Raw genomic sequence first — 12029 nt, forward strand, 5'->3', positions numbered from 1 at the left:
TTTTTTATTTTTGGAGAATGTTTCGTGTCATGCATGCATGCAAACCATCCATCACATCACACTCAAGCTGTTATTGTCTTGTGCAGATTGTTTCTGTTCATTGTGTTTTCCATGAGCCCTGCAGCTGCAAGCAACATATTTTCGCTGTGGATGAATTAGGGCAAGTCTTTGCTGAGCGTTTTTGCACGTTAGTTCATTCTGCACTCAAACTGCCTTTTCCATCTGACAAGCGAGATAGCCTCTGTCTATCTACTTCATTGCATTCCCACCTCTGTGGAAGAGCAAAGGGAGAAGAGTGTGATACAGCAGCATGTAAAATATTTCCAAACATATATCATAACAGCTGCTCTGTGGGAAAAAAAAGCTGCTACCTGCCTAAACTGGGTGGGCCTTTAATATCCCATCTGCTAAGAAATTAAGTGTCAGTCTCAAACAAACCACACATTAGGTACAGGCACATGTCAAACGAACAACTGCAGATTAGTAAAAGTTATTAACAAAATAAATACACTTAAAACTAGCTGGGTGTATAAGAAGATAGGACTTTGGAAGTCAACAAAAAGCAATCAGAAGGCATGGAATACCTCTAAAATGTTTTAGATGCTGAGTTTTAGATTGGAGGATGAGCAGATTCAGGCCAGGCTTGTAACACGTTGCAGAGGAGCTCATGGACAACAGGGGTGGAGAAAAAGAAGACAAGGTTTTAGAAGAAACAGGGTACACTAATGGATCTGTGGTTTCTGAAAAAATTAGGAAAAAGATTCTGAAAACCAAATGGAAGCCCTACAGGTTGGAGCAAAGCCATTTAAAAAGAGTGTATGTGGGTTTTTTTCTTAATTGACAGTAATGCTCCTTTATGGCTTTTATCGGTCTAATTTCCCTATTGCTCGAGACCGAGTCTAACGCCTGGCTGCATTGTGTATCACATGTCATGTGTAAGGCAACAATTCGAAATGTCGTGGGAGTTGGACTCAATGATCCTTATGGGTCCCTTCCTACTTGAGATATTCTATGATTACTACTTCAGAGAACCATATTTTAGGCTTTATAATTGGTTTTTAAACTCAGTCAAGTTCTAGATTTTTTGCACACATCTAGAAAGATGTCTTGAACATGTAGTAGTCTAAGGCCGGGCAGTGATTAAAGAAGGTCAGTTCTCATCATTTTTGGTCCTTCAGTTGAGAAGATTATTGGCAAATTGCAGCTATTTGACTGCCAAAGGATTTGGGGAGCATCAGAGTAATTTGAATTCTGAGCTTGTTGGATGAAAGCCCAGGGGCTTGAGTAAGAGTGTTAGTGAAGATACTACTTGAGCAGGGAAAAATTTATACAGATTATTTCCATAATACTGTTGAGACATTTCTGTGCTCTGTAGAAATGCCCCATGCTTTTGAATGGCACAGTTCTACACAGTTAGAATTAGAACAGAACTTTCTTTTATTTTCATTGAACAGCAGTGAAATAAAGGTGGTGTTTCTAGATAAATATTTGCTGCCAAATAACATACCCTATCTCTGGAATGAAAATTTTATCCCAGAATGAGGGGCAATTTATCTTGCATTCATTCATCAATCACAGTAAAGATAATAGACAGTTATTACTGTTAGACTGGTCAGTGATTATGATTTATTACCCCGGCAGCCCACCCCTCAGTAACAGGGAGTATTGCTCTTGCTGTTTTTACGCAGTTCAGCAGAGCTGGGCAAGCCCTTGCGACTCTGCAGGACTCAGTTCAGGCTTTGCCCACTTTGGGCCACGCTGCCTAGATGCAACGTGTGTGATGCAAGGAGATGATTTCTATCCCAGAAAGCGTAGCGTTTCATGAAAACAGTAGCAAACGGGAGAGAAAAAAAAAATCTAGGTGTTAATAAAATGTGCTCCTGAAGTTGCACGTTGCCGGTAGCTGGCTGAAACTGGAGACTCGGGAGGGCAAGGCGTGTCTGCAAATCTCGGAGAGATAATTCCTCCCTCTGTTTACATTGCAGACGTTTTTGAAAATACAAATGCAATGAATTTGTTACCTGGGGCATACCTCAAACCTAGATTTTGGAAATGATCAGGAGGGGAATCCACATTGGTGCAGCTGACAGGATAAGTGCTGCAGTACGAGTACTTTTCTACAGTAGGGCTGTATTTCTCTAAAAAGGTAGCACTGGAATTGCTACAACCATTTAGCTAAATTTATGCCAAGATTTCATGGAGACGGCCTTGGGGATTTCTAATGTTTATTTCTATAGCACAGTTTTGACTCAGTTCTTACAGTTTAATCTTTTCTGTTTTAATAAAATTAGATGAAATATGTTCTTCAGTGTAAACCTTATAAAGTTTTTGAATTTTGTAGAGAGAAGTATTTTGACAAAAGTTTAAAAAACAATACTCCCCATGTGTGAATAGCAGCAAATCATGTCATGTGGATGGTTGTGTATTAGTTTCTCTGCTGCAGAGCTTAATTGTATATTGTGTATAGTTTCTAAATGTAACTAAACACAGTGCAGGTTTCAAAAAAGGTTAATATAACAGCTTTTCAAATAATATCAGGAATTAAAAAACCAAAAGCTATGGTATGTATTTTGCTTTAGATAGGAACAAAAAAAAACACCAAAGCAAAACCCAAATTGTTTTGACTCTTTCTCATGCTGCCCCACAAAGTTTAGGCCAAAAACCGCACAAAATTATCAAAGCAACTCTACAATCTGGTTTCATGTATTTTTTTCCTCAGTCATTAAAGAAAATCTATAACGATAATAAGTTTTAGAAATGGAAATAAGCATAAAGGCAGTGTCTGAGCAAACTTGCATGTCCCTTGCAGCGTGCTAGTCAGTAACTGCCAGGCTGAAGTGAACAACGGGAAAAATGCATTAAGTGGTAGAAATCTATGTAGAATTGTTTTTCATGCTTAAAATATGTGGCCAGATCAATGTTAGTCCAGATCAGCTCATTTGGAAGTTCTGTCTTTAAATTCATGAAATGGACCTGCTCAGAACTCCCCCTACACCCCGTCTGGAGGACACAGGTCCTCTTACTCAGGTTGCTCATGGAGAGGTGAACCACGGTGGTGTTGCCCTCCTGCATTTCCCGATTTAATAAGGACTTTCTCCAGATGGAATGGAATGGAATGGAATGGAATGGCCATTTAGAGGTCATCTGATCCAACCTCTCTGCCATGAGCAGGGACATCTTCAACTAGACCAGGCTGCTCAGAGCCCCGTCCCACCTGACCTTGAATGTTTCCAGGGCTGGGGCATCTACCACGTCTCTGGGCAACCTGGGCCAGGGGCTTACCACCCTCAGCATAAAAAAATTCTTCCTTCTATCTAGTCTAAATCTCCCCTCTTTGAGTTTAAAGCCATTCCCCCTTGTCCTATCGCAACAGGCCCTGCTAAAAAATTTGTCCCCATCTTTCTTACAAGGCCACTTTAAGTACTGGAACCTGCAATTAGGTCTCCCCGGAGCCTTCTCTTCTCCAGGCTGAAGCCCCCCAACTCTCCCAGTCTGTCCTCCCAGCAGAGGGGCTCCAGCCCTCCCAGCATCTCCGGGGCCTCCTCTGGCCCCGCTCCAACAGCTCCATCTCCTTCTGCTGGTGGGACCCCCCGAGCTGGAGGCAGCACTGCAGGGGGGTCTCCCCAGAGCAGAGCGCAGCAGAGGGGCACAATCCCCCCTCGCCCTGCTGGCCACGCTGCTGGGGATGCAGCCCGGGATGCCGGGGGCTTTCTGGGCTGCCTGTGCACGTTGTCAACTTATGCCCAGCTTTTCATCCACCAGTACCCCCAAGACCCTCTCAGCAGAGACGCTCTCCATCCTTCATCCCCAGCCTGTGTAGATATCGGGGTTGCCCCAAGCCAGGTGCAGGACCCTGCACTTCACCTTGTTGAACCTTATGAGGATCACATGGGTCCACTTCTCAAGCTTGTCCAGGTGCCTCTGGATGGCATCCCGTCCCTCAGATGTGTGAACCGCACCACACAGCTTCATGTCATCCACAGACTTGCTGAGGGTGCACTCGATCCTTCTGGCTAAGTCATTGATGAAGATATTGAACAGTACTGGTTGCAGTATACACCTCTGAGGGACACCACTTGTCACGGATCTCCATCTGGACATTGAGCCGTTGACCACTACCCTCTGGATGCGACCATCCAACCAATTCCTCATCCACCATACAATCCACCCATCAAATCCATACCTTTCCAATTTAGAGAGCACGATGTTGTAGGGCGCTATGTCAAAAGGCCTTGCAGAAGTCCAGATAGATGACATCCATAGCTCTTCCCTTGTCCACTGATGTAGGTTCTCCATCATAGAAGCAGAGATCATCTTTGAGTCTGCTGTAATTACATCTTGGACCTAACCTGGCCCTGCACACAGGACAGAGCTCGGTGACAGCTGAGGTTGAGGCTCAAGGAAAGCATGGATGATAATATTCAGCATTTTTGGCTTTGCTGGAAAGCACTTCAGGTGCTGTACGCAAACTTCTGGGTTTGCTGTCACCTTTTTTGCAACACCTTTCTCAATGACTGAGCTGCAGGCTGGAGGATGCTCTCCTGGAATCGCTGGACCTGTGAGCAAGCTGGCACAGTGGGGATGCTCAGGCGCTGCCTGGAAACCTTGGACAGACAGCCCAGTAGCAGATGGCTTGATGATGTGTGTGCTTTCGTATTTCAAATCTGAAGGAAGCTGGTTATCTGCCTGTCCGGCCTTCCTGATATTTCCTCAAACTTGTCTGATACCTCATTTCAAAAGAGAAGGAAAGGACTGACGTGAAGATACGCTAACGATTGCAGTAATGCTCCGTCTTGGCCTACAGAAATTATTCAAGCAAGTTGTACTGGGATCTGGTTTTGTGAAATATGCTGTGCAAACAGGCTCTTGTCTGTATGGCCCTTATCCTAAGGTCTCTGGTATGTTCCCAGCACCTCCCCATCCTTGAGCAAGATGAATAACTATATTTAATTAGCCAGGCCGTAGTTAATCTAGCCAATAAGATGCAGGAGTTAATAATCATCTTGGTTTCCTTTAAGGCGTTAATAAGGATGACAATTAGGAGCCAACTACAATTCCCACTGTTAATTTAGAGTAAATTTAAAAACACTGATGCATCGATATTTATGTATTTATTTATTTTTATAACTTGATCTTGAATGTGGACAAGGTTTTTTTAAATAACTAAACAAGAAAATGCTTAATTGAGGAAAACACGTCTCTCCCTGTAAGGCTGATTTTGTATTAGCTAATGTGCTAAAAAATGTGCTAGGCACATTCAGTTACTTATGTGGTGCTTTCCATATGGCTAACGAGAAACGTAGGGGGAAAAATTCAAACCCAGGAGTTTTTAAAGGTCTGTATTTCAAATGTTTTATAATCAACTTTAAATCACCTTTGTGCTTGGTAATGTGCCTTGAACTTTGGTTCGGGATGTGATTACTATTAAATTAGTGAGAAAGATGCCTGTATAATATGCATATGTGTTATATAAAATTATATGGTATAATTTCATAATAGATTACCAGGATATTATATAAAATATTTTTATATATTTCTGTAAACACATATTTTGTGTATGTATATATATATGTAAGGAAAGCACCTCTCTGTCAGGAGAGAGAATAAAGGAGAAGGATTGTTTGGGATTTGTATTTTTCAGCCTTTTGTTTTATAATAAGTTTTCAAACTCAAGTGCAGTTACTTTCCTTACTTGTATAAGATACGCACACATCTGCTCTTCAGCATATCCGAGTGCCGACCAGTGGAGAGAAAAATCCTATTAAAAGAACAGAGAGGTAAAAGGAAAAAAAAAGTTAGACCATTAGATAGTGTTTAAGGATGTATTTACGCAAGGTGTAACACTATGCCACAGGTGGCAAAGAATGAATTTCATCAAGAGAATTGTTTCATGATGACTGTGCCAATTTGTGGGCTGGAGAGACACAGGCTGAGAAAATTCCTTTCCAAGACTTTGTAAATGAAACCCTAATTTCATGAATTGTTAAAATTGTGCTTTACTTGACTCTCGTTTCCTCGCTGTACGGTGGCTCTTTGGCTGCTGTGCATCATGTTTTGGTGAAGTGTAGGTATCAGTTGATTTGCCAGGTTGTGTATCTGCTTTCTAATCTCAAACGTCTGCTAATTATCATTACCTTTCTTGCTCTCTTTTGACAGGTCAGTTCCACTTAGCATGCTAAGGACTGTCATTAAGTCACTAGCTTCTTTTCTTCCCCCCTCTTCGACCGGATCCACATCCTGTTCATCCTGCGCGTCCTACAGCCATCTGCAATGCACTGGTCCCAGGTATTTTGAGCTTCGTAGGATCTCCACGTGTACAGAAGTGTTCAGCTCAACTCTTCTACAGATACTTGTACAATGTATTTAACATAACCATCTAAGTAACGATAGGAAGTCTGCCACTCAGAATCTCTCACTGACTGCGTTTGACCCCTTGGCGCTGGTTAGGTTGGGGCTTCGACACTCAGATTGATGCTTTTTCGAAGTCCTCTGTTGCAGCAGTAAATCCCGACTTCTGGCATCAGAGAATTAATTATTCAATGACCAAGTGCCATCAAAGGCAGGTGATTGTGCTCTGTCATGACTGATTTACTGTATAATATACATATTATTTTATATTTTTAGGGGATGAAAATGTGCTGCTATATGGTTTAATTTTACTGCTTACATTTTCAGAAGTAAATTTCCCCAAAGAACCATTTGTAATATCCTGATAAAATCTTTGGACTGTATAAAATAACTTTTATTGCAGTACCTGGTAAAGATCAGACGGGATGCAGAGAAATCTGTTAGTATAGGTCTAGGTTTTGAAGTTTGGTAGTTACATGAATATATCTGTGTGACCTATCTTAAAATTAAGATCTGATCTGCTTGTAGTTCTCCCTACAGTGGTGGGTTTTCCTGGAGTGTGATGGCTAGCCGTGTGTTTGTAAGCGTTGTTCTCTATGAAATTTTGAAGGCTTTCAGAATGCTGTGGAAATCTTGTCTTGGAAAAGCCGACAAACGTCCCCTCTCTTCCCCTTCCCGCATGCCTTCGGCAAGCCCCGATTGAGCAGATCGGGGAATTTAGGTACCGGGAATTCAGGTACCGGAGTGAACAGTCCCCTACCAGAACAGACGCTACCTTAAAGAAACAAACAAAAAAAATAGTCCCCCAAACCCCAGACCCTACCTTGAAAACGATTATATAGAGAGAGTCCAAAAGGAGGTGAGAGTTGTATACTTGAGCTGTCCTTTGCAGACCAAATTTGGGAATACGTTTGTTAGGAGGTGAAGAGCATATTGCAAGGTGAAAAGAATGTCATTATAAGTTACAAGAAGCAAGTCGTCCCACGGGTGGTACGCTTGTGCGCACGGAGGTAAGGATGAGACTGCTTGCCTTTCTTGGATCTCTCTTTCGTGTCAGACAGAAAGTTTCCATCTTCTCAGCAAGGGGGCACTGGAATCGTTCTGGGAAGGTTCCGCTGGCAGGCAGAGGCTCCTGCTCCTCCTCCGGCTTCTGTGCCACACACACATATCCTCCCTCCTGCAGATGTGCAGAGCACGCAACCCTACATCTCAACGAAGCGTGGGTTCCAGGAAGGTTACGGCCGAGCATAGCCCTCTAGACTTGTTTTGCAGACGTTTGCTCTTATTTAATTTGAGATTGTTTTTTTTTTTTTTTTAATTTCTGAATGTCTTTGTTAGTAGGCGTAGAACTATCTAGTTTAAAGTAGAGCGTTTTGAAAGATTGTGAATTGACTTAAGATATGTTTTTCTACTGAAATTATTTAGGTTGTTGCAAAGTAAGTTGGACTTAATTTAACTGTTTTGTTGGGTTTTTTTTTAATGTTGCACTATTTTGGGGAGCATTTTGCTAAAAATATTTAATGGCGTTGCAAATTTGCATGTATTTAATTTATTTTGTATTTTTCAAAGTTTTATATTTTCTTTCTTTATGTGCATGTGCACTGCCAGAAAAAAATGAACTGTGAACTTGCCATATGCAATCTTTAATAAAATTACTAATTCAGAGCTACTCTGTGCTATCCTATCAGCTGTTCAGAGCTGCAGTTTCTACTATGAACGAATCATCCTCTTGTTTTGGTTCTAAAACAGTTGTCTTGGAAAAGATACCAAACTTAATTGCTGTCAAAGATTTTGTACTGTAGTAAAACTTTTGTTCTGTCTCTCAAATTCAAAGTTCAGTATGGAAGTATATCGTAGATGCAGCATTGGCTTAAAAACTGTATTGAGTTCCTCACAGCATCACCGTTAGTTACATACGGCAGTTTAGAGAGCTTTCTCCAGCTTGAGTAATAAGTTAGCTTTGACATCTCTTAATTGGGCTAGTGCTGATCAGCCAGTCAGTTCATCTAGCTAAAACAATGTAAGTATCTCCAAGTTAACTTTTACGTCAAGGCTGTAGGAGGACTTTCTGTAACTGAAATGCTGAAAAGATGCCTTAGGCTGAAATTCTCAAAAAGAAATACAGAGGGTATTTACTCAATTGGAAATTGTGAATTCTGTCAATTGAACTTACTCTGCTTATGTATAGATTCTTGTTTTGTAAGCCTATTTTAATTAGGCAACTTAAGGTTGTATTGCGTATTGTATATTCAACTTTTGTACCATTTTTAAGTCTTACACATTTTATATATAGAAATGAAAACCACACGTCTGCTCTGCAGAGATCAAAACCTGTCTCCTGCTATTTCCACTACTTGATGCTATCTTACTTTCTTTGCTCTTTGAATGTTGTGTTATATTTATTCTAGGCTAATTTTAAAGTTGTGATTTGTATAGCGCAAATTAAATTTCACATCTTAAAATGTCATGCATGGGACAAATTTTGGTGGAAATACTGTTCACAAATGGAAAGTGTACTTCAGATGGAACTAAAGTGCATATTGTTCTTTTTGCTAGTAATTAAAAAGTATTTCCTGCTCACTTGAGCTTCTCTTAATGATATGTTCAAATATCTTGTGTTTGTCCTTGAGTTCACGTTTCATCGACTTGTTTTCCCAAAAGCAAGGAAAGTTTTAAACCTGGAAAGATCTCGGCTGATGCATTTTTAAGTTTGTATTTAACTCAACGAGGGTGAGAGCAGATTATCCTGAATATATTGAAAACTAAAAAATAAGTCACAAAAAACTTCACTACAATAATTTCTGCCTACAGAACCTTATGAGTAACTTTTAAATTCCGTTTTATAAAGCCTAATGGACTAAGATGCACATTTGCCTGTAATTTTGATAAATAAGGCTTGGAAATAGAAGAAATGAAGAATTTTAAGCTGCACATTGTTTCATTTGAATAAATGGGTATTTAAACCAAATGGTCGTGCAGGTCCAAAAGGAAAAGGCCTAAGCAAATTTCCTGTATTGGAGGAGAAAGACTTTGTGTAAACGTGAATGAAGCACATCTCCATTGGAAATGGAAGGAATCCAAAAATAAATTGGCAGGATAATCTTAATCTACCCTTGCTTTGATTTTCGTCTTCACTGTGCCTGTATGAAGGGCGAAGTGCACTGGAGAACATCCGCTGTGCAGGATGGAACACCGCTCCACCCGTTCCTCTCTCGCTCTCACAATCTTGTCCATTGAAACACTTTTCGTTGTGGGAGAACCCCGGGGGTTGAGGCATTCTGTAGAATTATACATGTCTAGTTTGTAAAGTGTGTAACGTGTACTGCAGATGTGTATTCTCTGGGCTCTATGTATCTTTACAGTAGTGTTCAATTTAGGAAAAAATAAATTGTGGACACGTTTTGCTGGTAACAAGGGGAAATTTTTTGCCATTGCATCAAATGATGCTGAAATGTATTAAACTCTTGATAGCAGATCTCACCCTCCTTCCCCCATCCCGTGGAGATAAGTCTTTTATCTTCGTTCTAAAATTCTATCAGAGATGGATGGATACACTGGCAGACTGCATGATGTATCATTCGAAAACCGTTACAGTGGAAAATAAAATTGAACTAAACTTTGCGGTGTGCATGGTGTGTGACACGTATGTACAGCATCTCTGGTAGAGGAGCGCGCCGCCCCTGCCCACGGCGCCTGGGGGTGCCCCGTTCCGTGGCACAGCGCTGGGCAGTGTGCTGGAGTCCACATCTCTGGTCGCTGTCTGGAGTTTAACTTTTCATCTAAATCTGTAGAAAGCAATTAGAAGGCTTGGGAAATTAACACAGGATTATTTGTTTTTGTTTTTTTTTTTTTTTTTAAATAAATAATTGTGTCTTCTCCACTACCTCTCCCAGGAAATCTTCCTGCTCTGTTTCAGTAGCCTGGAGGATGACAGGGAGACTCTGCCGCTTACCCTCTGCGTGCATTTCCATTTTTATAGGAATGTTACACTCGCTTTAGATACAGTCTAGTGGAGTAAAAGTTCCTGCGTCCGTGCCACCTCCCTTAAGTCACATGCAGGAGCTTTATAAATGGCTTATTTCAGTAATTATTATTAGTCTGAGCATTTCTCAATTGCATCATTACTTTTCTACTCAGTGATGCAAATCAATGGCGCTCCAGAATTTCTCTAGAAATGGATTGCTGCGTTTTTGCTGCTGAGTAGATTTCTAATGAGGATTACGTGGTTTTCCATCCCCACTCACGCGTGCTCACGCTGCTTTCGCTTGGAACCCAGCAGCATTGGAAGCCCCTTACAGCCAGGCTCTTGTCGGTGTTGTTGCTGGTGATGGGCGGCCGATGGTGACCGATGGTCAGCGTGACAAGTACAGCTCTCTAAGAGCCAGGTAAATGCCACCGAGCAACTAAGCATTCAGATGCTCTGACTCCACAGATTTACCGATATAATCGTGACGATTAACCTGGTATGTTTGGTAGCACAGAGCACTGCCCTAGCAGACAAAAAACCAGTCTGTTAAAATTGGGAGTCAGTCATTTCTAAATCAGAGTGAACTTTCCATTGTGCTACTGCGTGCGGGATGAAGAGCTTTGGTTCCATCGGGGGCGAAGAGGCTTTCCAATGGAGATGGTTAACGCTGGGGAGAGCAGCTGGGCATCCCAAGCGTTCCCCGCTCGTCCCGCAGAGGAAGGCAAGCGCTGTACGGTGTCACGCCACAGAGCTTGTTCCATGAGTCAAAAAGATGCACCCTTTAAGATGTCTTAGATAAAGGTTGTGCCTGGAGGATGAACTCAATTACAGAGCAGACTGCAAGCGTATCCCTACAATTTCATTCACAGAATGTGGGATTGCATCAGGCAATGAACTCTATAAAAACAACACAAATTATTGGATCCATTTCCAAGATTCAGCTTACACAAGAGTACAGGGAAAAGCAGAGGGTAGGGGTTTGCATACCCGGAAAAATACTGCGGATCTATCGCTATTGATGAAAATACTTTGTAGCTAAAACTTACATACTTAAAATTTATCTTCCAGCAGAGCTGAACTCAATGGCGATTGTATGTATCCTAAAATGAGGACCTGCAGTAGTTTGGGCTTAAGATACCCGATGGCTGTTCTTTATCAGCTCATACTTCAGATGCAGCTGATACTCGAGTCGGGCTGATGCTTTGCCCCATCGGCCGCTCCTGTGGCAGAGGTGTTCCAGAGGCCGCCGCGGTGCCCAGGAGGCGCCTGCAAATTCCCCGCAGGTCAGGGTGGTGTCAGGAACTGCCGAATGTCAAGTTCAGCAGCACATTTCACTCCTGGAGTGTCAGGCTTCCCTCACATTCGCTTGAAAACAGTGCTTTGTCATTTGCAATCCCTTCAGTGCAGGTGCCCAACACCTTCAGCTCTGTGAAGGTGATTCAGGGACCTGTTGGAGCGGGGCCAGAGGAGGCCCCGGAGATGCTGGGAGGGCTGGAGCCCCTCTGCTGGGAGGACAGGCTGGGAGAGTTGGGGGGGTTCAGCCTGGAGAAGAGAAGGCCAAAAAGGGGAGACCTCAGAGCCCCTTCCAGTGCCTAAAGGGGCTCCAGGAGAGCTGGGGGGTCTCTGGATCAGGGAGGGGAGCCGTGGGACAAGGGGGAACGGTTTTAATCTTAAAGAGGGGAGATTGAGATGAGATATCAGGAAGAAATTCTCT

The 12029-nt window shown here is 42.2% G+C and overlaps 1 protein-coding gene across 1 annotated transcript in view; it reads left to right on the forward strand.

Annotated features, from left to right (window-relative positions):
* KIF5C (kinesin family member 5C) overlaps positions 1-6990 on the forward strand; it is a 69017-nt gene extending 62027 nt beyond the window's left edge. Inside the window, exon 26 of the mRNA XM_009886358.1 lies at positions 6157-6990. The gene's annotated coding sequence lies outside the window, so the exon portion shown is untranslated. The remainder of the gene's footprint in view (positions 1-6156) is intronic.
* The last annotated feature ends 5039 nt before the right edge of the window (positions 6991-12029 follow it).

The sequence above is a fragment of the Charadrius vociferus genome, unplaced genomic scaffold (genome assembly GCF_000708025.1).
Source record: "Charadrius vociferus isolate BGI_N301 unplaced genomic scaffold, ASM70802v2 scaffold35, whole genome shotgun sequence".
Classification (NCBI taxonomy): Eukaryota; Metazoa; Chordata; class Aves; order Charadriiformes; family Charadriidae; genus Charadrius; species Charadrius vociferus.